General features: G+C 37.0%; 1 long non-coding RNA gene across 1 annotated transcript; it reads right to left on the bottom strand.

Annotated features, from left to right (window-relative positions):
• Positions 1-88: 88 nt before the first annotated feature.
• On the bottom strand, positions 89-27,115 carry LOC106054534 (uncharacterized). The gene is made up of 2 exons (XR_001215431.2): positions 26,811-27,115; positions 89-811 (listed from the first exon to the last, which is right to left on the bottom strand). It is a non-coding gene; the product is annotated as an uncharacterized LOC106054534 (long non-coding RNA).
• Between the last annotated feature and the right edge of the window lie 81 nt (positions 27,116-27,196).

The following is a 27,196-nucleotide window of genomic DNA, read 5'->3' as shown; positions in this document are numbered from 1 at the left end:
TTGATTAAGTTATGCTTCTCTAATTTTTTTTTTACTTAACACTAAACAAATGAAAACACACAAACACAAACATTGAGGCTTGTAAACATAAATTCTTCTTAGATCATTTATTATCTTTCAGCAAATATCTTCATCATTTACAAGCACCGGACTAGTCAAATGAATGGATTGCTTATGAACTAGTAGCAAAACAAAATAATAATAAAAAAAAATAAAAAAATTGTATGGACAACGTAGACTATTTAAGACTATAAATAATTGACTTGCAAAACGTTTACAGCATAATAAGTAAAACATCTCTTAGACCTATTTTGAAAAAAAAAAGTTATTTGATTTCCATAAGAACAAAATATATATAAAGAAGTTTTACCCTGAAAATATATGCATGTGATGTTTAACCATATCTAAATACACTAGATCCGGTGTCTTGCATTTCAGGTCTCTGAGGTCCCTGGCTTCCGTGCTGCACGCGAATAGAGGCAGGCAGGTAGCCGAGAGGCTGCCACACCATCCTTCGTTTAACTCCGCCGAGAAGGTCGTCTCCGGACCTGCTCCGGAAGCCACTTCGTTTCTGTTCGTATACCGTCGACTCCAGCTGACGTAAGGACTGCGCGTGAGATTTTAGTACGTTCAATATTGTCTCCAGTGTGGCGTCCGTGGTCGCGTAGGTACGTTTTTCTTGGTCTGGATAGTCGTTCACATCTTCCTCGATGTCAAAAGTAGCCACGGCGAAAGACAGACACACAGCAAATAGGATGACGTTATAGGCAAGAAATGATGACGCCATTTTACGTTTTAAGTTCACGTTTACCTGAAGAGAAAAAAAAATAGTCATATTAAACATAAAATATTTTTATTACAAAGCTTATATTCACACATGATGTCTGTCTGGTACAAAATCTTGTACACATTATTTCTCCTCATTCCTATTCTAGGATCAAGTTGAAACTTTACATAATTTTTCATTGTCGATAAAAACACACGAATCAATCGAAAAAATAACCAATTATTTTATCAATTAGTTGTAATTAATTTTTTTTTATAGAGACAGTAATATGGAGAGATAAGCCATGTGTAGAGAATTCGGGCGTAAGGTAAAAATGTAAAACTACAAATAACAAAAAAAAACTCAATTTTTTAAATACTTGTACAACTCAGTGGCTAGCGTGTCGGCTTTCCATTATGGAAGCTTAATACCTCGAGTTCGAATTCAGAATCAGAAGCTTTAAAAAAAATGCTTTTGAAAAGGCAGGAGTGTCACCTTCTTCCAGATACCTCCTCACCCCCCCCCCCTTTTCAAACTTGTCCACAAAAAGTGATTGGATAATATCACACTGAGCCTGCTTCTATCATGAGCATTGCGCAAAACAAAAACAGTAGTTAAAATATCTCCACTCTTACGAATGTATTATTATTGGTCGAGATCTGTTAAAAATTAACTACATAATTGATTCAAAATAATGATGCGATTTAACTCAATATAGAATATAGGCTTTGTGTATCCAGAGTACACAAGTACTGATAAGCGAAGCATTTGAATAAACCTTATAATCATTTTTTTTGCACTTTTTAGTGTTCCTATTATGACCTTAACACTGTTACATCATTTTTGTTATAAAATTGTTTTGAGTTTAACTTCTTTGGGTGTAATTAAAAAAATTATTATCCAATTTTACAAAAATTCGACCGTGGATCAGGGATACCATAGACAAAATTAGATCTAGAGTTAAAAAATGTATCTTCAAAATTGAAGTTCATAGATTTTATACGCATAAATAATCTGTCTTTCGCAAATTCGTCAGAATATTTCTACGTCCATCCTTGTTCTAGATAGTTGGCAACAGTGACTTTTCAATGTAGTGTCCTTGACATTGTTTACTTTTTCTACTTCAAAATCTCTCTCGATCAGTGGCGTAGCTAGGTATATGGGGTCTTGACCTCCTTAGGGGCCCCCGCATTTTGAATTTGACATCATGACGAGATAATGGCGATAACATTCAATCTAAAAACAATTTCGAACACTCATTTGGGCCCCCCCCCCCAAATGTGGGTCTCCGGAGGTATTTTCAAATTTGGACTCCCCTTCCACATTCCAGCTACGCCACTGCTCTCAATCTTCCTTTCATTTCCTTTAAGTTTTTCTTTGGTTTCCATTTTATCGCCATCTCATTTCTTCAAATCTTTTTGTCTTCTTTTCTATCTTATTGAATTAGTTTTCTTTTTAAAAAAATGGAACGCTAACTTGATCTTAAAAATCAAAATGTAAATCCAAATAAAGAGCAGATCACTCTGATTAACTTTTAGCCTGAAAATCCCTACCTCTTTTAGAAAGGGTAAAAAATTGCGACCGATAAATTAAGACAAATTACAAATTAAGACTTATGACCAATTAAATCACATTGAAAAGATGAAGAACCATTGGGGACTAATAGCCTGCATCCTTTCAAACTGAGTTGGTATTGTTGTATAGAGGGATACAAATAAATGTTCTCAAATTACTTTCCTATTCAGTTTAGTCTCCATTATTGTGCAATGTTCTCAATATGAAATAATACTAATCTTAAAGCCCAAGATTCATGCGAGATCCAATGTATTGATGAAAAAGAATGTGTCCTGTAATACACCTTCACCGTGTCTCATTGCATTGTTAAAACTCCTACCTGACGTTGGTCGATGAGCAACTAATTAATGATTCATTGCTCCCTAGATATTCTCTCTGATAGTAAGCATTTTATTTTATGGTAAGCAATATTGTTCTCATAAACACGTATGGATAGCCGAGAGACATCGGTATTAGAGCACGATTACCACCAGATAGATAAACATAGGGACAGGCTTAGACGAGTGTGCTTAAGCAAAACATTTGTGTGTGGGGGTCTTATATATATTCCAAAAATACCTTTGACTGACTGATGGATCAAGAGATCTCTTAAACTATCAAACGGAGTGGTCTGAAATTTTGTGCACGGGTTCCATTTACCACATAAGGTACTCATTAAGACGCGTCTTTGACAGATTCACAACCTCAACACCGCTATTTTTGAAAAACCGAAAGCTTTGTATTTTTGTTTTCGTTATTTCCCCAAAAGGCCGCTATCTATGAACAAAGTATATTGTCTTTATTGTAGTCCACTTATTTTTTAGTTGGCTTACGTTATCTCACCTTCCATGTAGGTAGGTCTAAATAAAAAAAACAAAGCATAGCCTAATACAGGGCTGGGCAATATTTTTCTATCGAGAGCCGCATTAAAAAAATTTTGGAATGGAAGGCCGCATATTTATATTAATTTATTTATAGTTATTTGCCCACCCCTGGCCTAATGGCATCAAAAACATAGATTTAGAGTCTTTTTTATTTGAGAGAGAGAGAGAGAGAGAGAGAGATAGATAGAGAGAGAGAGAGAGAGAGAGCAAGGAATGATATTTTTGTAGCACTATCGTAGCACATTAAAAAGTGGTAAAAAATTACAATTAATAAAACCAAACTGATATATTCTTGCCACTTTACAACTGAGGACACACTGCCAAAATGAATGTATTGAGGGGAACAGGAAAAGAGAATTCGGAAAATACATTTGTTTCCTTCTAGTTATGAAACTGGTGGTCTAAAGACGTGTAATAATAACGTATATCTATTGCTACCTAACACCGTACATAGATTGCCATTGGATAATAACGTATATCTATTGCTACCTAACACCGTACATAGATTGCCATTGGATAATTAAAGGAGGCGAATAAAAAAAAAGCTTACCCTAGGGAAAGATCTTTACATTAACAGCTATCTTAGAAGGAGTTATTTCCCGTTTTCGATATCAAACAAAATAATTAATTACCAATAAGTAATTTACTCATTGGTTAATTTTTTTTATTGATTCATGTTTTCTTAGGTACAATAAATAATTGTTTAAAGTTTCAACTTGATCCGAGAATGCTGAATGATTTATTTCCTTTGCTGATATCAATAACCAGTAATTAAATGACTAATTGATTAATTTTTTTTTATATAGATTCGTGTATTGTCTTCGTCAAAGTTTAATTGTGCAAGTTTCAACTTGATCCGACTATTGGTATGGGAGAAGTAACCTTTTGAAACATTTTACCAGACAGACAGACAGTGAGTTGTGAAAAGGTGGAACTAACCAAAAATGATAGATCTAGAATTCAAAATTTGAAAAGTATGTGGTGAGGGGGTCTATCGATTGGAGGAAGGTAAAAAAAAAATTAAGGTTAGTCATTGTAATGAACAAGGGACGAAAAGTGTAAATACGTGTGTGTGTGTGTGTGTGTGTGTGTGAGGGCGGGGTAGTCAGGTCGTAAACTGACGTAAAGTGACCTGGACTATATATCTTCGATATTGAATTGAGAAGGCGAAGAAAAGTCAGAGATTGTACTGAGGACTAACTTTATTTTTTGTTGGTGAGGGCGGGGCGGGAGAGAGCGGGTTACACGAGATAAGTAAATGTTATATTAGAATTCAAGGATCAAAAACATGTGTGAGTGTGTGTTTCGGGGGATGGGGGGGACAGCAGGCGCTATTAAGAGGTTGCATGTCAAAAGTCTTTGTCCAAGAAATGACGATGCGCCGGTTTATTGCAAGTTAAAACAAAAGAAAGAATGGGATGATTCGCTCATAATTAACAATATAAAGCCTGGGAACAAATGAACGGACGTAGCCGATGTGTAAGGCTAGTATTTTATATTTGTGACTTTAAAAATGTAATATATTAAAGCCGCGTTAAATAGTCAAGTAAAAGATGGGTAGTCTAAACAAGAAATGGTCGGTCGTGATAAGATGCCTTGTAGAATTGTAAATAAGTGTGTAGATACATACATCCTGTGCTTTTTTAGTTGTTGTTTTTTTTTGTGACTGTACGCACCGGTACGGCGTACCGGCACCTATTTCAATGTGGGGAAAAAATATCACTTTTCTTGTATTTCAACGTTTATTATTAATTTATTAGTAGTTAAAAGTTAGGTAATCCATCACTGAGTACCGGCACCTATTTCCATATCACAGAAGCACTGCATACAGTTACTGATAATATAAAGTTTTAGGTCATATGATTTTAAAAAAAGATGCATCGTGGCTCCATGAATTCATCCGATATTTCATAACACTGACTTATGATTTAATGAATTCATCCGATATTTCATAACACATTTACTCATTACTAATTCTCCGACTTAGGTTGGACGAAGACAAAATTAAATTTAACCTGTTGTTACTTTCGTTTTTTCCAGTAGAATTAAGCACACTTCATGGTCGAAAGGGTAGCGTTTAATGTCCCCAAAACGATTTTTTATTAATAATTTAGTTCTAACACGTGTAAATAAAGGCGACATACTAATGTATAATAGCAAAAATACTTCTTTTTCGCTCTAATTTGAAAAGTTTAATTTTACACATTTCATCTTCCTAAAAAAAAGTAGTCTAGACACAGTCAGAATAAACAAAAGCAATTAAAAATATCAATTAGAACTTTTCCATAGACATAAAATAAAAAGACTGGAAAAAGGACATAATTTCATGTAACTTGAAAACAGGTATATCTGAAGCATGCGCATTTATAATTCTGGAAAGTCGCATGATCTTCAGTTTTGAAAATTAAAAACAAACTAAAACTATTTTATTTCTTTTTTTTTTTTTGAGGAAGCGGAATATTATTAGTATGAAGTGGTTAATATTTGAAGCATTATTTTATTATAACTATATCTAGATCTACGTGCATTCTATATCTAAAAGTAAAAAAAAAAATCTAATACATTTACATTTTCACAGTGAATATGAGCATGTTATCACGTTAGTTTCTGGAATTAGAGTGATTAATATTTGAATTATAAATAAGATGATTTTAACTCTTGAATTGTAACTTAGTTTTTAGATCCCATTTGTTAAACGGAATAGATAGTCCTAGAAGGATTACTGGGCACTGTGACAAGTCAAAAACTCGCTGTCAGAGTCACTCTAAATTATCACAGCATTAATCATTAATTTTCATTATTTATTTATTTTATTTTAATTATTTCCCCATCCTACCCCTAAATTATTCACCCGCCACACCTTTTCCGCTCCAGGCTAGACTTAGTTGGCCACATTGGAGATAGCTAAGGCGCGTCCTTTCATTTATCTTCCCTTGACCGGGGCAAAGATACACATAGACTCTTTGATCTTATCGCAGGATGTCTGACAGCCGCAGTGGACACCACCTTGTGTGGAATGCAAGTCACTCCCCCCCTCTCTCCTGTGTCTCTCTTTGATCTAGGAGACCACGAGGACAAACACGCTCATTGACCTCCCAATGTGCGAATCCCATCTCTTGTCGGACTTCACCCACGTGTAAGATAATTCTTAGCCTAGGACATTTCCTGTCTCCGCCCACATTTTCCAGGCATATATAAAGTAAATCAAACCCAGTCAGACTCTCCTTCATTCTCATTCTATCGCTGAGCAATCGAGTCTGGACTACTTCATTTATTCTCACTCCTAGAGGAATACCTGGTGGTAAGCCGAACTTAATCACAAGTTCCATCTTAATTACTCTGTGTATATTTCCATTGAATTATATCATGTGTATTTTGCCTATTTCATTTATATTTAATTAGTGCATTGTGTATTTCTCACTGGCGTAATTAGAGAACATAAACATGTCCTATCTATGTATTTATTTGTGTACTGCATTACCCTATTAATGCTACGTTGCTCAATTGATAGTTGATGCAACTATGTATATATTTGTACATCTTATTTTATTTCCTTTATCTCGGTTGACCACCTTGATAATTTTACTAGCGCACTAATACTGCGTCTAGAAAAGAGATATGAGTTATCTCCCCTGTATTGAATTATCTCCCCTGTAGTCATTTCACTCTAACGAGAGTTGCGCCGCTTGAAAAGACACCCTCTCCATTCAAGCGCTCTCCATTGTTCTCGATCGACGGTCATATGTAAATAAACCATCTGGGTCGCTGACCACCGCCCATTCCCCCCCCCTTCTTTCTCTATCCACCTGTGTTGTTTATTTGAGATTAGTATTCCCCTTCTATGTACATTTTTATATTATTACTTTCCCTTTTATGTACCTTTTTATATTGCTACTATCAGCAATCTATTTTTCCAAATCCCATTGTCATCATCTCCCCTTTTGTGCTCAAAAGCAATTTTACCAATCTGACGAATGCACCTCAGTCGAGGGCATCGATAAGATGCATGAGAGACATGTCCTAACTTGTCTTTATTTATCCGCAGCCTCCCTCAGGTGTCTGCCTTTGTGCTTAGTGCTATTCAGCACTGCCTTTGCCTACTGAGATCTACTCAACTCTATTACTTGGCGCTATCGGCATTGCCCGCCTATTCGACAGCCCACCTGCCGAGCTATTAGGTGCGACGTCCCTATAGATTCAGATCTGTGCGAGACGTCATAGCTACGCCAACCCTCTGCAACTCACTGGACATATCCTGTTCACTACGCTGCCCAGGCAGATCCGCTCTGCCCGCAGTACACGTGTGCCCACGGTAGCCGGCCACCCGCCCTACTGTGCCCACTACAGATATTAGATTTTGGGATTGAAACTCCACAAGAACTATATCACCGGCGTCCCTCTATCCGCTAGAGCGCCACCTCCAGCTGCAGAACCTCAAGCCAGAATCACAGCCAGCCACGACATCAACAGGACAACCAGCTAAGTCAGAGGACAAAGTGACATACTCTCTCATTAAATGCAAGAGTGATGATTAAATCTAGAATTATTTAGAGATAGATGCAAACCCTCCCCCTTTTTATTCTTATATGTATATTTATGTAAATAAATATTCTTTTATTTTAACTTTTGTATCTATCTTTCATTGCTTGTCTCGTTGCGTGCCTGCTCCCGATTCATATGCTGATAGGTTGGTGTGTGATAGCTTTAAAAATAATCATCCCCTAGACATTAAACGCGCCAAACACACGTCACATCTCCCCACCTGTCACAGGCACCAGTGGCGTCACTAGGGGGTGCGGGCCGCACCAGGTGACACCCACAAGGGGTTGACTCCCAAGTGAGAAAAATGCACTTTTCCAAAATTCATTTTTTTAAATAAAAATTGCTACATCGAATCTCACAGTTTAGTATCTACATGTCCCAAACCTTTTTCATTTCATTTATTTGACTTGGAATCTTCCTAGTAGGAGGAAAATGTTGCGTTGTAGACGCCAGGAGAAAGAGTTTCTAAAGCTCAGAAATTTAGAAAAACGCTTGGCGCCCGAGGCTTCGCCCGAACAACTCTATGTGAGCATAAGGCGCTCCTCCAAACATCTATTCTGACATTTGAGTGACGAACTTAACATTTCTTTTTTTTAAATGTTGAGAAACACATACACTTAAGCTCTCGCACGTCATTCGACACATAGGGCTGCAAGCTCTCTCCACAGAAGTCAGTCTAAGGCGACTTTCACAGACACTTCCCAGATGGTGCCCAAGAAATTCAGGACTTCTATAAAGGTGATAGACATGGACAGCCATGTTTTTGAGTTCCTCTTTTCGGCTTTCATGTTAAGGCTGCCTTGGTAAACGTGTTTTGTCTTGTCTAATGATATGTCTCACAAATGTCAATTGACGTTCAGTCGCCACTTCCCTTAGACTGCGAATGCCTGTGCGTGAACAGATTAACTCTTGGTTACATTATCTCGGTTTGTTATTCCTAGGACTTTCTCAGCCATCACTGCTCAGCCTCTTTTCAACCTTCCAAGTCTCGTAGCGTAGATGGCCGTTGGGATAATGATTGTATTGAGTAGGTGGATTTTGATCGTCAGGCTTATTGATTTGTTTGTTCCGATAGGACATACGCTTCTGCTTTCAAATCCGACATGCAACACCAAGATATGCATCTCTATCGCTTGAGAAAACACTGCCGCCTAAATAGGTGACACTTTTCTATTTGTTCAAGATCTCTATCGCTTGAGAAAACACTGCCGCCTAAATAGGTGAACTTTTCTATTTGTTCAAGATCTCTATCGCTTGAGAAAACACTGCCGCCTAAAGAGGTGAACTTTTCTATTTGTTCAAGATCTCTATCGCTTGAGAAAACACTGCCGCCTAAAGAGGTGAACTTTTCTATTTGTTCAAGATCTCTATCGCTTGAGAAAACACTGCCGCCTAAAGAGGTGAACTTTTCTATTTGTTCAAGATCTCTATCGCTTGAGAAAACACTGCCGCCTAAAGAGGTGACACTTTTCTATTTGTTCAAGATCTCTATCGCTTGAGAAAACACTGCCGCCTAAAGAGGTGACACTTTTCTATTTGTTCAAGATCTCTATCGCTTGAGAAAACACTGCCGCCTAAAGAGGTGACACTTTTCTATTTGTTCAAGATCTCTATCGCTTGAGAAAACACTGCCGCCTAAAGAGGTGACACTTTTCTATTTGTTCAAGATCTCTATCGCTTGAGAAAACACTGCCGCCTAAAGAGGTGACACTTTTCTATTTGTTCAAGATCTCTATCGCTTGAGAAAACACTGCCGCCTAAAGAGGTGACACTTTTCTATTTGTTCAAGATCTCTACGACCGGGGTATTAGGGTAACCTCCACCCAATATGCGTAACTTTGAGGGCGTCTTTACCCGTCATTTCGTGATAACAGAAACCCTAATCTCATATCCGTGTCGATGTTAAAGAATTCCACCGTCTGTTGTGACACAACCGAGTGATTTGTTTTAGACATGAATCTGGACAAATTGTAGCGATATGCCTTTTTTCCTTACTATTTTCTAGAGTGATTCCGATGGAAGCTAAAAACTTTTTTTGAATCTACAAAACTGATCAACATTCTTTGTGGCTATTCCAGGCATTGCTCCACGATGTTTTGCAGGACGTAAACCTGTTCAGTGTTTGATTTGCCTTTTCGGAAGCAGCTGAGAAACACTAGTATAATTTAAAACCTTTTCTGTAAGGTGCTCTTAGATATGTTCAACTCAATGTTTCTCTATTCAATAATTGTACATTTTTAAGTTATGTAAAAATCTTTGATAAAATGTAAAAAAAAAAAAAGACAATTTAAAATAGAAAAACATTTTCGTGTGTAACCAATCCATTAATCAGCTCACACTATTATTGTTCAACGTAAAGAAACAGAACAAACAATAACAGTTTTTTTGTTGGTTTTTTTTTTGGGGGGGGGGAGGAGTATTAGGCCTATTTTCTTGGGTTGGGGGGGGGGGACACACCGAACTTACCGTTTCAGGTGACACTGACCCTAGTGACGCCACTGCTGGGCACGACATGGCCTGAAATTATTTTACGTGCTTCGAATTTTCTTTCAGAATAAAACATGATTACATTCTACCCCCAACCTCCCGATGGACGGAGGGGGATGGCGGCGGGCGGGATTCAAATCCGGGAACATCGAGATGACAGTCCAGAGCGCATACAACACAATGTGTTTAATAAACACAACCAAGGAGAGGGTAGATAAGTGATACTAAAATTCACAAGTCGTTTTATTGGAAAATTGTGTGTGTGGGGGGAGAAACCAAAAAAAACAAAACAATATATATCTTGAGTACTTGGGCGTAGCTGATGTTTAATGCTACTGGCATATATATTTAAAACTTTTTCATTTTTTTTTTAGTCTCAGATATTTTATCGTTCTAAAAAAAGGTTCAAAAGAGTTTTGCATTTTCGTTGTTTGGAAATGGGCAACAGGGCGCGAGTTCCCACCTCTCCATCTACTGGAGTCTCATCCTACACTTCACAAAGTGAGTGCTACAAAACATCCTACACTGCACAAAGTGAGTGCTACAAAACATCCTACACTGCACAAAGTGAGTGCTACAAAAATCCTACACTTCACAAAGTGAGTGCTACAAAAATCCTACACTTCACAAAGTGAGTGCTACAAAACATCCTACATTTCACAAAGTGAGTGCTACAAAACATCCTACATTTCACAAAGTGAGTGCTACAAAACATCCTACACTGCACAAGGTGAGTGCTACAAAACATCCTATATTTCACAAGGTGAGTGCTACAAAACATCCTACACTTCACAAAGTGAGTGCTACAAAACATCCTACACTTCACAAAGTGAGTGCTACAAAACATCCTACACTTCACAAAGTGAGTGCTACAAAACATCCTACATTTCACAAAGTGAGTGCTACAAAACATCCTACACTGCACAAAGTGAGTGCTACAAAACATCCTACACTGCACAAAGTGGGTGCTACAAAACATCCTACATTTCACAAAGTGATGGCTAAAAAACATCCTACATTTCACAAAGTGACTGCTACAAAACATCCTACACTGCACAAAGTGAGTGCTACAAAACATCCTACACTTCACAAAGTGAGTGCTACAAAACATCCTACACTTCACAAGGTGAGTGCTACAAAACATCCTACACTTCACAAAGTGAGTGCTACAAAACATCCTACACTGCACAAAGTGAGTGCTACAAAACATCCTACACTTCACAAGGTGAGTGCTACAAAACATCCTACACTTCACAAAGTGAGTGCTACAAAACATCCTACACTGCACAAAGTGAGTGCTACAAAACATGAGCTCTCAAGCTTTCTAGTACATTCTGTTTCTGCTCCCCCCCCCCCCTTCTGTTAATCAACTCTTCACTTTTGTATTCCCTTGAGGACCGAACTTCCGGAACCTGTCATAGTTCATTTCTAGTGACCCTCATTAAATATGTTCATGAACAAAAGTAAGCCAAGTCTCTGGCATGCCACCGCGGGAGCTGTGTTTTACTCAAGTCACCAGGCAATGTCATTGATTCATTCGTGGGCTGCACAACTGTTTGATACAAGTAACAGACATATTCTAAGTGGACTACGCAAATATTTAATAGAGAGTCGCGCAACGTCTGAACAATTCCAGAAACCGATATTTTGTGTTGTAAGATCTCTCTCTTTTATCTACGGGTGCAAAAACATTTCTAGACAATAAACCTTTTTTTTTCTTTCTGTCATTTCATTCTGTCATTGAAGTGTAACTGAATAAAACAAGTCAACAATTTATTTTTTTAAATTTAAATAAAGCTTATATTAAGTGTAATTGCATCAATTATTTTCATCCAATCATTTCATAAATTTTTAATACATCTAGGCAAACAATAATAAATCTGTGCGATAGCGTGCTCAATGCGCTATGGTTCAACCACTTGTGTGAACTCGTTGGACCGGGGGGGGGGGGGGAGCGGTATATAGGAGAAGGTTTCCGTGCTGCTTTTTTTTTTTAGAAGCAATTTAAAAGAAAAGAAAACTAAGAGTTGTTCGACTTGAATTCGAACTCGAGGGTTTAAGTCTCCTCAAGCAGACACACTAGCCACTGAGCTAGCCAGGTACTTGAGACAATAGAAGATTTTATAGTTATCTGTTTTTAGTTTCACATTTTTAGATGACGTGCTAATTCTCTGCACACGGCTTATCTCCAATTAGCTAGTAATGTCTCTATACAAAACGAAATTTATTAATAAACCATTTTTTTTAAATTGATTCATGTTTTGTTAAGAACAATGAATAATTGTGCAAAGGTTTAACTTCATCGGAGAATGGGAAGTGGGAGAAATAACGTGTTCAAAATGTGTACCATAGACAGAGTGAGCTTTGTAAATAGAGTAGTCCTTCTCATCAAAGCGTTTTGTAGATAATAAATAGTTGTCACGGACGTTAACAGAGCCATAGCTCGCCAGAGGTCTATTTTTACAAAGCTTATATTAACTCACTCTGTCTGTCTGGTAAAAAAATGTGTACACGTTATTTTTCCGACACCAAATCTCGGATCAAGCTGAGATTTTGCACAATTATTTCTTATACCTGACAAAATAAAAATCAATCAAAACAATTAACCTATTAGTTTATTAACTATTGGTAATTATTTATTTTGTTTGGTATCTTGAACAAGGGAAAGAAATTGTACTTGACTGAAGTGGTGGTATAAGCTGAATTAGTCTCCTCTATAGGTATACGATATATGATAGTGGAACGCCACTTCTCAGTCTTTACTTACTTCCGGTTGCTTTAATTATTTTTCACTAATTACAATTGATTTAGATCTTTCAGCTCAACACTGCACTTTTAAGTACCACTAAAAATAGTATTAATTGTTTCAGTTCAACCTTGCACTTTTAGGTACCACTAAAAATAGTATTGTTTCAGTTCAACCTTGTACTTTTAGGTACCACTAAAAATAGTATTGTTTCAGTTCAACCTTGTACTTTTAGGTACCACTAAAAATAGTATTGTTTCAGTTCAACCTTGTACTTTTAGGTACCACTAAAAATAGTATTGTTTCAGTTCAACCTTGTACTTTTAGGTACCACTAAAAATAGTATTGTTTCAGTTCAACCTTGAATAGTATTGTTTCAGTTCAACCTTGAATAGTATTGTTTCAGTTCAAACTTGCACTTTTAGGCACCACTAAAAATAGTATTAATTGTTTCAGTTCAACCTTGCACTTTTAGGTACCACTAAAAATAGTATTAATTGTTTCAGTTCAACCTTGCACTTTTACCGCCATTAAAAACGGCACTAATTGTTTCAGTTTAACACTGCACTTTTTGGTACCACTAAAAATAGTATTGTTTCAGTTAACCTTGCACTTTTAGGTACCACTAAAATAGCACTAATTGTTTCAGTTCGTATATTTCGAACTGTATATGAGCAGAGGAAAGAAAACTCAAAATAAGAATCGTAATGACGGCCATCCACGGAACAATTACTTGAGTTGACTGGCCCGAGTCTTTGACGACGACTCAATCAGACACTTTATTGATTTGAATATTGATTCATTCCTACTCTGTTCGTGTTCAAAGTTACTGATATAAAAAAAACATCGGCTTTTTAAAAAAAACTAATTATTATTTTAAGGAAAAAAAATGCAAAAAATAACTAATAATACTAATTGAAAAGGTAACATAATATTCGAATAAAAAATAATAATTTGTAAAACGTGTGTAGTCTGATGGGAAAGTACTAATATAAATCAAGAAAAACATAAAAAATACTTTTAAAAAAATAAATATGAAGCGTACTTGCATCAATTAGTTTGGATCAGTCATGTAATTAAATTTGTAAGAGATCTAGACTAACAATAATTGTGCGATTACAAATATGTTTACCAATTGTGTTTGTTTAGCGCAATTTCATGCTTTTAGCTTTCTCAATGCGCAATGACTCTATCACTTATCTGGACCAGTTTGGAAACGGAGGTGAGAAGGGGGGGGTGAAAGGTGTATTTGAGTTAATGTTACTGTGATCGCTTTTAAAATGCATAAAATATCTCATTAGATAAAGATTGGTGATGCTTTGAATATCTACCAACTCCTATTATTTAATTTTGAATAATAACCTCTGGTTTAGAAGTCATTCGCTCTTCTCTAAAGTTATTATCGATATTTTACGATTTTAAGCCTTAAATAGTGCAGAAAAATTACTTTATTTATTAATTTACTCTATCTGTCTGTCTGCTAAAAAGTTTGGTCACGTTATTTCTCCCACACCCAATATCACAGCGGTTCTCAACCTTTTAGGCTCGGCGACCCCTTTTTATCATCCCCCACTCTGCCGCGACCCCCCCCCCCCCCCCCCCGCACACACACACAGCAATAGAAGAGTAGACAATAACAATCCATTTTTTTCGATGGTCTAATGCGACCCCTGGCAAATCGTCAATCGACCCCCAAAGGGGTCGCGATCCACAGGCTGAGAACACCTGCAATATCAGATCAAGCTGAAATGTCGCAAAATTATTTCTTTTACCTGACAGCATAAGAATCAATCTAAAAAATATTAACTATTTGTTAATTAACAATTGGGGATTATTTATTTTGTTTGGTATCGAATAAGGGAATAAAATTGTTCTTGACTGATAAGGTGGTATAAAGAATTAGTTCCCTTTATACTTTATAGAGAGAAAAGTTTGAAAATAACAATAGAAAACAATAAAAACTTCTATTTTCGTAAGCACTTTCTGGGCATAATGGTTAACGCAGCATGGTGTGCATGAATAAAGGTGCGAATTGGTGTAATGAATGGAAGGGATGTAAAAAAGAGGAAGCCGGGAGAAAGTGACAGGAAGAGAGATGAAATGCTGATGTTGACATACATTGTTATAGTATTAAAGTATTTGCTAGAATACAACCTGAGAGTGTCTTAGTAGTTTGAAAGAAGGCTGAGAAAGCTTTAGCCCTTGAGTTGGAATTCAGGTCGTTAACCTTTTTTGTATAAATGCATAAATAAATAGAAAAATCTTTAATAAAAGATACTCCCTTTTTCGTCCCTCCCTCTCAACTCGTTGGGCTGGGGGAGGGGGGTATATGAGAGAAGGTTTCCATGCTGCCTTTTATTTAGATCAATTTAAAAAAAAAGAAAAAAAAAACCAAGAAATGTTGGACTTGAATTCGAACTCGAGGGATCAAGTCTCCTCAAACAGACACACTAGCCACTGAGCTAGCCAAGTACTTAAGACAATAGAAGATTTTATAGTTATCTGTTGTTAGTTTCAAATTTTTGGCCCAGACAAGTGATAGGATCATAGCGTATTGAGAAAGCTAAAAGAGTGAAATTGCTCTAAACAAAACCAATGGTAGAAATTTTCTTACATATTGCTAAATGTATTATTGCTAGTCTAGATCTATTCCGAATTTAATTAAATTTCTGATCCAAAACTAGTAGATACGACTACGCATAATAAAAACTTTCTTTAAAAAAAGTATTTTTTGTTTTCCTCTTTTTGACCTCCCTGTTAAGGCTGTCTTAGAGGAACGTGTTTTGTCTTCTCTAAGGATATGCCCCTGAATTTCATGCGACTTTCGGTCACGTGGTCTCGTTATGCTATTCCTCGGCTCTCAGTCATTGCTGCTAAGTTACGTTTACCCACTTTTCAACCTGTATGGATGACTTCCATGTCTCGCAAGCTTGAGTCGCCGTTGGGACAAGGACGGCAATGAAAAGGTGTATCTTTATGTCCAAGCAAAGTGATTTCTTCGTCCACATAGGCCGTAGTAATTGGAAGGCGGCTCCTGCTTTCAATATCCGGCATGCTCCAAGGGCTGGTAATGACACTGCCTAAATAAGTGAACTTTTCTATTTGTTCAAACTCTTAATAAAGTTAAATATTGTTTCACAAAGCTTATAGCCTATCAAATCACTCTGGTAAAAAGTTTATACAAGTCATTTCTCCCACATCCATTCTCGGATGAAGTTGAAACTTCCGCAATTATTCATTGGCGTAGACCAGTGTTTCCCAAGCCACTGGCGGATCCAGGGGGGGGGGCGGTAGGGGGCGATCGCCCCCCCACTCGGCCGACCCCCCCCAGGGGGGGGGCGGACGAATATTAGTATAGAAAACACAGAATTTGTATACGAATTTATTACTTATGTTATTAATATATACTAATTATTTCTATTTCAGCATATTTTTAGATTATTTCGCCCCCCCCTTTCTAGTATTTTGGCCGATTTGGTAGGGTCGGGTGGGGGCGATGGCATCAATCCGCCCCCCCCCACCATAAACTTTCGAGTGGGGGGGGGCGGTCCTATTTATTTGTAGAAATCACAGCTTGCTAACAGAATCAATTAAATATCTATATGATTAAAACTTGTTATTGGTATTTTAACCGGTCTTAATGCAAAATGCAATCATTAGCAGAAATTATAAAAAGGAGCGAGGACTAATCGTTTTCATTCTACCGCCCTTCCCCTTTACAGACAGAGTTTGTGTAATTTCACATGAACTTATTATAACTATTTTAAGAAAGACTTTGCTTTGGAAAAGTTATAATTCAAACGAAATTTTTCAATATAACAGTCACGGTTGAGATGAGTTCAAAAGCCAGATAATCTTTTCCTAGTCGACTTTTTCCAACCTTTACACTATCTCATATTTTTCTAGTTAAATTAATTTAGGACTATAACTCACAATTTATGCTTGAATTTTATTGAATATTATTTATCGAATATTTTTTTTTCGGCGGCGATCCTCAAAGCCTTAATCTAAATATGTGGGGTATCTTATCTTTTCAAAGAACAAATAGCTTGTATTTGCAATGTATTAAGTGACTATAAATTCATATTAGAATATTTTTCCACATTTTTCCTTTATAATAGAATGAATAATGAGCTGTAGGTCAGGAGAATGCGTTACTGCAGTGAAGAATGCCAGAAAACGCTTTTAGCATCGAGGCTTCGCCCCGAATCTCACTTATGAATAATGAGCTGTAGATATCAGGAGAATGCGTATCTGCATTGAAAAATTCAAGAAAACGCTTTAAGCGTCGGGGCTTCGCCCCGAACCCCACTGATAAATAATGAGCTGTAGATATCAGGAGAATGGGTTTCTTCAGTAAAAAATGCAAGAAAACGCTTTTGGCGTCGTCGAATCCCACTAATAAGTAATGAGCTGTAGATATCAGGAGAATGGGTTTCTTCAGTGAAAAATGCAAGAAAACGCTTTTGGCGTCGGGGCTTCGCCACGAACACCACTGATAAATAATGAGCTGTACATGTCAGGAGAATGCGTTTCTGCAGTGAAAAATGCAAGAAAACGCTTTTCGCTGTCGGGGCTTCGCCCCGAACCCCACTGAGGAAGCTTGCAAGAGAAAGGCCTCAACATGACTGTTTTTTTTCTGTTTTTTTTTTCGCCGAAGATTGAGAAACAGTTTTATTTTATTCTCATATATCGAATATATATATATATATATATGCTGTACGCACGTTTATGCATGGGGTTAGGGTTTACTGGGCCTTAGGGTTAGGGTTTACTGGGCCTTAGGGTTAGGGTTTACTGGGCCTTAGGGTTAGGGTTTGGAAAAAAATCGCCCCCCCCCCACTCTAAAGTTCTGGATCCGCCAGTGTCCCAAGCCGTGTTCCACGGAACCTTAGTGTTTCGATAGGCCTGAATAGGTATTCCACAAACTACTGGAATAATCAACTAGTAGGCCACCATGTGAATTAATGTCTATAAGTAATAAGCAAAATACTTGAAATGTGCGAAGTGTTCCATTCAGAAAAAGGTTTGGGAAACACTGGCGTAGACGATACATGAATAAGAAAAACCAATTAGTCAATTAATTACTGGTAATTAATTATTTTATTTGATACCAACATGGAAAATTAATCATTCAGTATTCACAAATATGGCTAAATATGTAAGATGATTGTACACGCTATTTTTCCCACGCCCGTTCTCGGATCAAGTTGAAACTTTAAACAATTATTTATTGTACATAAAAACACGAAACAATAAAAGAATAATTACCTATTAGTTAATTAATTATTAGTAATTAATTATTTTGCTTGATATTGAATAAGAAAGTAAATTATACATTTTTATATTCCAGTGTATAGTTCGGTTAGGAGTGTGGAGTTATTCCCCGTAGATTTTTTTTCTTTTAAAGGATTTTTATATTTTGCTTGTTTAATCGATTGCTACTAACACAATAGGCCTAAAACTATTAACCAAGACATGCCTTGTTAGCCAGTGCTAACAGAAGTGCCAACTTAACTTAATTAGTATGCTAATTACAATGGGAAAAAAATCAGATTCGTCCTAGATAATCTAGAACATATATATTGTTTTAGAGTCTACCAGTGTCTAGTTATATATCATTATCCGGGATCTAGATTCTTACCACAATTGGTGTCTGTGTCGCCTAGAAGTCGACTAACCGGGGTAACTACCCTAATTTAGTCCTAAATGCGATAAATTTTAAAATATTTGGGATGATAGTGACTATGACTATAATAATACTAAGGCTTATCTTCAAGTCCGAAGTCCCAGATGCGACCTATTTATTTTGCCACATGTAGTGCAGACATAACCGTGGTCCGCCTGTGGACTATTAATTTTAAATTCTCTTTTTGCCGTCTACATCTGCCCTCGGCAGTCCTGTGTTGTCTAGCCTCTAGCCTCGGCAGTCCTGTGTTGTCTAGCCTCTAGCCTCGGCAGTACTGTGTTGTATAGCCTCTAGCCTCGGCAGTACTGTGTTGTCTAGCCTCTAGCCTCGGCAGTACTGTGTTGTGTAGCCTCTAGCCTCGGCAGTACTGTGTTGTCTAGCCTCTAGCCTCGGCAGTCCTGTGTTGTCTAGCCTCTAGCCTCGGCAGTACTGTGTTGTCTAGCCTCTAGCCTCGGCAGTACTGTGTTGTCTAGCCTCTAGCCTCGGCAGTCCTGTGTTGTCTAGCCTCTAGCCTCGGCAGTCCTGTGTTGTCTAGCCTCTAGCCTCGGCAGTACTGTGTTGTCTAGCCTCTAGCCTCGGCAGTCCTGTGTTGTCTAGCCTCTAGTCTCGGCAGTTCTGTGTTGTCTAGCCTCTAGCCTCGGCAGTCCTGTGTTGTCTAGCCTCGGCAGTCCTGTGTTGTCTAGCCTCGGCAGTCCTGTGTTGTCTAGCCTCTAGCCTCGGCAGTCCTGTGTTGTCTAGCCTCTAGCCTCGGCAGTCCTGTGTTGTCTAGCCTCTAGCCTCGGCAGTCCTGTGTTGTCTAGCCTCTAGCCTCGGCAGTCATGTGTTGTCTAGCCTCTAGCCTCGGCAGTACTGTGTTGTCTAGCCTCTAGCCTCGGCAGTCCTGTGTTGTCTAGCCTCTAGCCTCGGCAGTCCTGTGTTGTCTAGCCTCTAGCCTCGGCAGTCCTGTGTTCTCTAGCCTCGGCAGTCCTGTGTTCTCTAGCCTCGGCAGTACTGTGTTGTCTAGCCTCTAGCCTCGGCAGTACTGTGTTGTGTAGCCTCTAGCCTCGGCAGTACTGTGTTGTATAGCCTCTAGCCTCGGCAGTACTGTGTTGTATAGCCTGTAGCCTGCGCTGAGTAGTTTTAAAGTGTTCTAAATAAATATGACTATACACACTTATGTGTTACATCATCGGTTTGTCTGCTACTATGTGACAACATTGTGCTACTAGCTCAAAGAACGTATTGTTGGATTTAGTCTAGTAGCACAAAGAACACTGACACTTATCAACTACATCGATTGTGGACATTGTCTGTTGACTCCGTTGTCATTTCCCCACTTTTACCCTATCATGTATTGCAGTTGTTCTGTCTCCTGCCCTACAAGCGAAAGAATTAAATATTTGATTTTCAAAATGTCGCAAAACCTCTCGTACATATTTAAATAACATAGCTAAACAATGTAAATACTTGTACATCAGAGACATCAAATACTTCGCTATTGATAGTTACAAAACACTCGGATATTACGTAACGCCAAAAAATCAGCTTTTTACCCCCGCTCCCTTTTTCCCCCTCCTTGTAACAAATCGTAACAAAACTCCCCTTCCCACCCCCCACCCCCAGAGTAGCATTAAAAGAAAATTCGACTCTTACAAAAGACTTATTTTTAATTATCATTTTTCAAAATTACATTTTCCATAGTATTGGTTAAATGGTTAAAGAACAAATTAAAGAAAATTAAGCATTTTTGAGGCTCATGAAGTAGTTTGGACATTTCTTTACCTCTGTTGTTGCTTTTAGCGGTGACAAGGTGTGCGTGTATTCTTCATTTACACATTTTAACAATTTATAATTTATTCAGTATTTTTTTTTTTTTTAGTGTTTGAAATATTTTTTTACCGTTGCAACAACCGCGTTAAAAAAATAAATAAAACTCACATTTTATATTTCTTGAAATTTTAGCTAAAAGCAAATGCAGATTGAAATAATTACGGAAAAAAAGTTTCGATTGTATTGAAAAATCTGGTCTATTTGTAGGCAGGTTTTCTTTGACATTTTTCAGCGTTTGAACTCAGAAGCAGAAAGCAAATACAAAAAAATAAAAAAATAAAAACTGAACATGACTAGGCAGTTCTTCTGGACTAAAGTTAATTTTAAAAAACATCTAAGTGTTTTTAACTTCAGTCAACACCAACTGCCAACTCTTATAAATACCACAGAAAACCAAGAAATAACGTTTTCTAAGTCCTGCCAAGCTGTTGATTTTACTGAACAGAAATCTGAACTAATATTTTTTTAGACATTCTGTAATCGTGTTGTAGCATTGCGTAACAAATGGAAAACTTGACTCTCGGACTAGAATCTAGGGATTTGTTTTATATTGAAATTACTCTCGGACTAGAATCTAGGGATTTGTTTTCTAGTGCTCCCGACTAGTTTGTTCTATTATTAACTTCCAAATCATGACTGAAACTGGTACATTTGATTTTTTTAAATTCTTGAGTTTTGATTAGGTCTTTGACATTTTGTTTCGCTTCTATCTTAACATCTTCAAACGTACAAAGCATTGGGGGGAAAAAGATAATAATTCGTATGTTTCTAGTTATGAAACGACTTATGTTCCATATGTTGCGAAATGATTGTGTATTGATTGATGGGGGTATAGATAACTGCCTGATCTTGCGGTATGTGCGCTGGACTGCTGTTTGGTCGTCTTGATGGTCCTGGGTTCATACCCTGCCCGCTGCCATCCCTTTCGTCTTACGGGAGGTTCAGACTAGGAAGTAGATTATCTCCAACTCAGAAGAAACATGTTAGACATTCTATAACAAAACTATTTAATTTGTAAAATCATTGAGAATGAGGATCAAACCATTAAATATCGTTTTGTGAATACAATCAAATTTTAATTACTGATGATTAAAATGAGTTACACTAACTTCCCAGAGTTACATTGACTTCCCAGATTTACATTTGGGTATCAGAGTTACACTGACTTCCCCAATTTAGATTGACTTCCCAGTGTTACACTGACTTTGTAAGTTTCACTGACTTCCAGAGTTACATAGACCTTTCTAGAACTACACTGAATTCCCAGAGTTACTTTGAGTTCCCACACAATAAATTCCTATTCGCAATAACTTCTAATAAATGAATTATATGTCATAAGTTAGTAAATGATATTTCCACGCCATATAGGTACTTTTATAATCTTAATAACAACTAAGAAGTTGTCATCTGATAGTCTTTCGCATAATTCCAATACAAACTTTGGAACACTCCAAAGAACATTCATAGAACTATATATAAATACATATCATTGCTATAGTACTATTCATTAGTCAAAGGCTTCTCAACAGTCACAAGCTGAAGAAAGAAGTCCTAAGAGGGCAAGAATTTAACTGGGTGGAACTTTGTAGATTAATGAAAGACAGCAGATGGCTGAGACATAGGTGCGAGATTAAGAAAGTTTCAACAGTGGTGCCCAACAGGTGTCAAATGAGTCTGAACGGATAGAAGATTTGTTTTAAAGTCAAAGGCTAATTATAATCTTCGTTATTTTAACCATCCGACATTCTGCTGTTGATTGATTTTTTTTTTTATTCTTTTTAAAGTTTAAATTAAAAGCTGTCTATTTAGAAGTACGTATGCTCTACAGATCAGGTGATAATAAGCTAATCTGACACTTGTACTGTCTGACTTAACATTTTAGAACACAGGAAATGTTCCATTGTTTAGACTCTCGCCCTTCTTACTGTTGCTATTTCTTTTCAGTACGTGAAAGAAAAAAAAAACAACCACCATTCTTCTGTTTCAATTATTCAATCACTGAAATTGTCTGACCATTTCATTCTGTGTTGGAGTAATGTCCCTTCTGTCAATCCTGCCCACGCCGATCTGTCCATCCAATTCATTTGTTCCGAGAGCTTAGCGTGCTCTGACGTTTGTTTCGGTTACTCAAGGCAGTCCCAGGTGAATAGAGGTCGAGAGCGGAAAGTTGATAAGATATGATTCTGTCCTCGAAATAAGCCCATGAAATATGACCGTCTTAAAATAATGCAAGAGCGGCTCACGGAGGAGCGTCCCAGGAGGGTGTCTAACCAAATCCTACTATATGTATTGTGGTACGACCACTGTAATGCGGTATAGTCGAGTCAAATGTATTCACATGTGCTTTTTATCGCCTGCATTGTGATTGTATTGTAGGGATGTTAGCTGAGTCTAATCGATTTTAATAAAGACAATGCAATGCTTAATTGCAAGCGTCTTATTGACCCATACGACGTGAAACGATTGTATAAATGAACAGACAATGTATTCTCAGTGCCGGGGTGAACTCAAGTGTCCTGTATCAGTTACGTAACGTTGTCTCTTTAAAGATGTCTGCCCAACTCACTTCCGTAACAATCATGTAGCTATCTGCTATACAGTTCCATTGTTACGTCCATTGTTACGTCATCATTCGTCGCGTTCATTCAAGATTTTCAAACATGGCGGTGAACTAAGCAAAGGAAATGTTGATTAACTTCATACACTTGATAACCTTGATACACTTGATAAACTTGATAAACTTGATACACTTGATAAACTTGATACACTTGATACACTTGATAAACTTGATAAACTTGATAAACTTGATAAACTTGATAAACTTGATACACTTGATAAACTTGATAAAATTGATACACTTGATGAACTTGAGACACTTGATACACTTGATAAACTTGATAAACTTGATAAACTTGATAAACTTGATAAACTTGATACACTTGATAAGCTTGATACACTTGATAAACTTGATACACTTGATAAACTTGATAAACTTGATACACTTGATAAACTTGATACACTTGATAAACTTGATAAACTTGATTTCTTAAATGTCTATGATAAATTAATTTGCACTTATTAGCACTGCATAATGAAATTTTCTAAGCCAGTGATAACCAATCTAATTCGACCTGCGGGCCATTTTCATTTCCAACTCTCATGTCTACATGAAAGAAAAGGTACAAAAAAAGAGATGAAATTGACCTGAAATTATTTTATTATTTTATTACAAATTCGTGGATCTAATACTAGCATTACTTAATAGGATAATTGAAGCTTATCTTATTTTTCACGCGTTTCCGGATGGAGGACAATCGCATCCCGAAAATCATTCTGTACGGGCAACTTGCGTCTAGTTCGAGAAAAACTGGTCGCCCCCATTTCCGTTACGTTGATGTGATAAAACGGGATTTAAAATCAGTCAACATTGATACTGACCATTGGGAAGACATGGCCCTAGACCGCACTAGTTGGAGAGATACGGTGACCAAGAAAGCTATGGACAGCGAGAAAACATGGGCCTCAGCTCTTGAAGAAAAGCGTGACATACGGAAAATGGCCGGCTCCTCTACCACCAAAGCGAAAGCCACCTTGCCTGCAGTATATGTGTACGGGAGTGTCTCTCCAAAATAGTGCTCCACAGTCATATGAAAAAGTGTTCGAGATGACCCCTAGTCGTTCTACGACTGAAGGAGCGGCCACTACATCTTATTTTCACGCGTCAGAAAATGGCTTAATTTCTCTACTTAAAATATTAGCAACATTGTAGCTTTACAACCGCCTCATTCTTTTGTCCCTTTTCGGTAAATATTTTCATCAAGCCTCTAGGCTTAGTTTAACAATCTTTTATTCGCGGATCAAACCAAGAATGCCGTGAAATGTGTTTTATGTCTGCTGTTTATTTGTTATTCTTTTTTTAAAAACATCCACACATTCTTTACAAATCAAATATGTTTGGCTTAATATCTATGAAAAAGTAAAATGCGTTCACTCTTGCTGTTAGAGTCTACATTCAGAGTCCCATTTCATAAACACACAAAATGTTAATGGTCATGGCACTAATCCACCAGAGAAAAATGTGAGAGCCCTAACTTAGGTAAAGAAACATATTTTAACCTTTCTTTTTTTTTTGGAGGAGGGATTTTCTACGCTATGCGCCGACTTTTCGGCGGGCCGGATCGAAACACGTCTCGGGACGGATATGGCCCGCGGGCCGTATTTTGGGCATCACTGTTCTAAGCGCTTTTGTTTATATAACAAAATCATTTCAATGAAGCCTTAGACCGTAGTTCTATGATTTAACTTTTACTCTGTGACTTAAAAACGTATTTCAATATAAATGAGCAGCTAACAAGCGGTATAAGGGAAATTTGTTTTGAAGATCAAATGCTCCGTATTGAGATATTTTCTAAATTGTAGCTCAGTTCTATTTTTTATTTAGTTGGCAACAAGGAGGTTTGATTTAGTGTCCTTGACATTGTTTAGTTTATCGTCAAAATCCCCAATAAACTGTATTTAGCAATGCATCGCGTGATTCTACTTGAGTTGTATGACCCATTCTCTTTATGTTTTTAACATCTACGTACAAGAAACTACTTACGCGATATCCGCGGAGTAATGAGAAACATTTCCTTATATTGAGAAGTCCATAGACTGTACGGTAAATACACTAGCGAGGCCCTTGGTTTAATACTTTTCTTTGCATCAGTACGTTCATAGTCATCCTTATTTCTTAGGTATAGAAAGCCAGTAGCCGTTAGCATTTCAACTTATGGGCATAACTATTGTGACGCTACAACAAACTAGGTAGCTTAACACACTGGCTTCGCCCGCAGATGTTTGCCTTTAATTATCCAATATACTGTTTGAAAACTCCAATTTTCCCAAATCCAATTCTTTAAAAATTCAAACATAAACCCACTTCTCATACTTCCTACCAAATAATAAAGCAAAAAAAAAAGGTGCAAAATGAAAGCCAACTTGTTAATACTCTCCGACACATTCTCTTGACTTGTGTGTGTGTGTATATTTGTGTGTGGCGGAGAGCGAAAATATACTTCCAATGGTACTAGAGGATTTGCGGGTTTTCGCGCATTGCCATGGTTCGATTTAGCAGATCTATCCAAACTGTTTTAAGTGAACACCTAACAGGTAAGAGGGTATTCTAGAGAGATATAGGTCAGTGACTGATATCCGGCATTAAATCTATTTATAAATCTAGCACTGTGTAAAATGAACATGTAAGATAAATGGTTCACTTCACTAAAGGATTCCTTAGACGAGTAAAAAGTTCATGACCAACTACAGTAGCAAAGTTCATCAATAATATTAAAGCTTGTACAAACCTAATCTACTAATAGTTGATATCAATTATATTAAAAGTATTAATGATTTACTTGTAGTTTTAAAATAGTATCTCTGTATTGGCCGATTTTAGAAACCTGCCGTGATAAATTTTATTTTACTGGTAAATGATCTATTTTAAATTTAGAAATTATACCTAGATTTGTCTTTCTTGTTACAGTCACAGTCAATCCTAATAAGGCATAGGAAGCAATAGTCTGTGACGTCATAGTCTAATTGTCTGACTTTTCTTTGTATGTATAAAAAAAAGAACAACTTTTTTTTCATAACTTATTATGATATTTAAACATCTTCTGATTAAAACAAGAAAAATATAAAAAATACTTTTTATAAAAAGATAATACCCCTTTGTGTAACATATGTTCTCTCTCTCTAAAATTAATGAATGTTAAAAAGAAATAGGATTTGTTTTACCATTAGATCTAGACTTAGAAGATACACAAAATGTTCCTGGACATTAATTTATTATAAACTCTTCAGTCAGAAAAGCCTTGCATTCGGAAATATCCGAAAGCGATAGTAATTTCAAGAAAGCGATAGTTCTTACAAAACGACAATATAGACCTAAATCTAGATCTCAAGCCAAATTTAAATTTATTTCATTTTTTAGTTGAAAAAAATATAACGGTCAAGCTAGAGTTTTCCCCGTGTGGCCAACAAGCTAGTAATTCTTTTCTCAGCGATGTACATCATCGGTTAAAGTTTCTAGAAAAGTCATTAGAGCCATTTTTGAAATTATTATATATGATTTTATTATATTTTGATCACATGACCAAAGTCCTAAGGTGGTGTAAAGTAATGCTCGAGCTGCTTTCTTGTATGAGAGTAGGTCAATTATATGTACACCCGTATGTGAATAAAGAGAGCCGATTCTCAATAGTCAATTTAATATTCAGACATTTTATAACAGAATTTGTTATAAGCAATGTGTTATTACTTATATATTTGCAACAAAAAAAATTTACTTACTTGTAGTAGATCAAATATTTTTAACTTTGTTCTTGGATTCAAATATTTTGAATTGAGTTTCTTTTGATGTTTACAGTAGCATAAGACTTTATTGCATTCAGTTTTGGGGGAAATAAATCCTTTGACTAAATATCTTCCATTAAATAGTGTAGTCCTCAACTTTTCGGTTGATCATTTTACCTCGTGCCGTGTGAATGCTGTCTCGCAGTCGACCAGCGCGCCTTTTTATCTCTTGGTTTTTATTTCCTGTTGGGATGGGTGGGCAGGTGGGCGACATGGACTCTGGGACACTGGGACACTCGTCTGCTCGCTGTTTGATCTGTATACCACGTGATTGCCCCCCTCCTCCCCCACAACCGTTGTCACACGTGCGCGCAATATCATTT

The sequence above is a fragment of the Biomphalaria glabrata genome, chromosome 9 (assembly GCF_947242115.1).
Source record: "Biomphalaria glabrata chromosome 9, xgBioGlab47.1, whole genome shotgun sequence".
Classification (NCBI taxonomy): Eukaryota; Metazoa; Mollusca; class Gastropoda; family Planorbidae; genus Biomphalaria; species Biomphalaria glabrata.
Note: the sequence above shows the minus strand (reverse complement) of the source record. Positions and strands in the feature narration are given on the sequence as shown.